Raw genomic sequence first — 3,255 nt, forward strand, 5'->3', positions numbered from 1 at the left:
TTTACTCACAAATTGTATTGGAACTTGTGTGTAAATATGCTTAGAATCAAATTGCCAAACTTATTAATTCAGAAGCAAAATTAATTGATTCCAATAGTGTCATATTTTAATGCCATTTAAATCAATAGACCTTACTGTTACTATTTACGATCATGGGGTGTAGAGGCATAATTCCAAATAAATGTACCTAGGACCAGTCCTTAAATTGCTAGCTGTCAGTTTTACATGTCTCCATAAATTCACTTTCAAAATGAGTTCCAATGAGTTCCTCTGTGCTTGATTAAAAACCATACTTTCTGTGCATGGACAATAGATTGTGTTTTTGGTATTTTTGTATAGCACACAGCACATAAACAATGGCATATTTAGGCCTTATCCATGTCTATATTAAGTCAGACTCTGTAGGATACCTTCCAATTAAAGCAAACCTCCCACCCCCCAATTCTAACCCTTAACTTTGTGCTTTCTCCAAAAGCTGCTTTATAGTACCGGCAATCAGGTTTTTTTAAGAAGCCCAAAGGCAGGGAAGGGCGGGTGGGGGTGGGAGCAAAAGTCTTGTTTTTCTTGAGATTGATCAAAAACTGTTTTACACTTTAACTTAAGTATCTGATATAATGAAGTAAACCAGAAAAATCTTATCAGGCTGACAGCATTTTGAGACTAAGCTGTGCGTGGGTGAAGTGGGACTAATATTGACTTGGCCCCAGTGTAGTCATCTGAGAATACTTTTTTTTTGCTGCATTCCATAAGGTTTTATCATTATTATCCATGAAAACTGTTTTCTCCGTACATGGGAAGAGACTCTTCATACCAGTTTGCCTGGGACACATAAATATGGCCTAAAATGCAAACCTTTCTATTTCTATTGTATTATTTCTTCTTTATCTGTTGTCAAAAACTTCCAGCAATATTTGGTTAAACTTTCAGGCCTATGGTACAGGAAAGTAAGATTTGTTCCTATTTAATTGTGTTAGCTTAGGTCTGAAAGAGAGCCAGCATGGTATAGAGGTTAAGAGCAGTGGACTCTGCTCTGGAGAACTGGGTTCGATTCTCCACCCCTCCACATGAAGCCTGCTGAGTGACCTTGGGCCAGTCACAGTTCTCTCAGAACTCTCTCAGCCCATGGGGAGGCAAGCAATGAGAAACCACCTCCGAAGGTCTCTTGCCTTGAAAACCCTACAGGGTTTCCATAAGTCAGCTGTGACTTGATGGCACTTTCTACCTACCAGGTCTGAAATTGCACTTTAACACAGTTTAGTGAGTCATGTTAGTGTTTATGCTTTGTTTGAACTTGATTCCAGCTTAGTTTTCAAATTTCTGCAAACCAAACCCTAATGCATTGTTTATTGGATGTCTCATTCCTGTTGGTTTAATTTTATTGTGCTGTGTGTTCCATCATGAGTCTCCACGAGAAAGGTAGATTATAAATGATATACATACATACATACATAAATACATACATGCAATCATAGAGTTGGAAGGGACCACCAGGGTCATCAAGTCCAATCCCCTGCACAATGCAGGAAATTCACAACTACCTCCCCCCCTACACCCCTAGTGACTAGAAGATGCCCAAGATGCCCTTGAACAGTACATGAACAGTATAAAAATGGAACTGTTGCAAACCAAAGGTTTTAAGCACTTTTAAGAATGTGTATCCATTTACTTTTTAATTTCACTTTGCACATTAGGAAGCAATCCTAAACAGGTCTACTCAGAATCCTACTCAGGTCTGTACTCCTAAGGAAAGTGTTCCCATGATTGTACTGTTAGGCTGGAAATATCTTCAAGTATCTACATTTTTTTTAAATAATTTATACTTCTATAACATTTGATAGATAGGAAAAAAAAACCTGTATCTTATATTCCTTGTCACCCTATCTATAAAACTTTTTGTTGATATTTCAGTCACACAGGGATTAAAAAGAAGTATGTTATTATTAACAATCTCAGTTGTCTTTGACAGCCTTAACAGAATTATCTGTAAGGAACTGTTTATTAGTTCTCTTTTCCTACTTTTTAAAAGCAGAAAGAACTATAAGACTGTACTTCCTTTTATTAAGAGAGTTTCAAAGTGTAGCTGCATTGGTCTGTTGGGAGCTTTGATTCTCAACAGCTTATACCCCAAAAATCTTGTTGGTCTCTAAGGTGCTACTGGTCTCTAATCTAGCATTATTTTATTAATAATCTTTAATGTTAATATATGTTGAATACTGTATTGCTAAACTAAACGTTAATGGAAACCTGAACAGCTCCTGCCATTGAAGGGCAATCTGTATGCAGCTTCCACATATTGTTTCCCTTGCTGAATTGGTTGATCATGCAGCATCTGCGGCTGAAAGTACGGTGCACATTAAGTAATGCCATTCTAAACAGGTGCACCCTTAAAGTCAATAGGATTAGAACAGCGTAACCCTGTTTAGGATTGCATTGTAATTCAGGTCCGTGTGGATATCCCTGGCTGTGGCAGTTGTAACAGATTTGAAAGCATTGATCACTTGTTGAGGAAGAATGGAATATAGACCCCCTCTCACCCCCTCAAGCAGATGTCAGTCACTCTCAAAAGTGATCTTGCCATCCACCTGTTTAACACGTATGCATGGTCAATTTTTCTCAGACATGGGAGTAAGCATGGGTACAAAATGGGACTTGTTGAATCAGGGCTGTTGCCATTGACTAAAATAAAACAGTAATAAAAGTTTCCTTATATTTACAAATTTTATTAGTTATGAACGGACCAAGATTCTAACATTTGAGGTAAATGTATTGCAAATTATTTTGAGAACTGAAATATACTTGTTTGAATGTGTAATGCTTTATAAGCTTGAAACGAGCAAACAAAATGGCTGTGTAAATCTTAATTAATAAACAGCATTTTAGACAGTTTGTTTTAATTAGCTTTGCCTTGTTTGTTATGCTTAGCCTATAGCTCATACCTGAGCCTTTCAGCGACCGGGGAACGGCGTAGCCGAGGTGCCACCGCGGTGCCTCTAAAGAGGTTCCCTGGCTACCACAAAGTTTAAAAAAGCCTTTTCTTTTGAAGAAAAAAAGAAAATGGGGCTCCCCCCCCATAGAAAACAGTGATGCTGCGGCAGGAAAAACTGGGTGCAGCAATGCTGTTGCTGGAGGGGGCATTCCCAGGTTGGAGGGGCTTTAGAAGCTGACTACCGTCAGCGCCGCCCACAGGAACATCCCCCCCCCCATGGTGGTGCTGCATTTCTCTTCCAGGATTTAGGTCCCAGAGGGACTGTGGCA

Source organism: Euleptes europaea, chromosome 12 (assembly GCF_029931775.1).
Source record: "Euleptes europaea isolate rEulEur1 chromosome 12, rEulEur1.hap1, whole genome shotgun sequence".
NCBI classification, from domain to species: Eukaryota; Metazoa; Chordata; class Lepidosauria; order Squamata; family Sphaerodactylidae; genus Euleptes; species Euleptes europaea.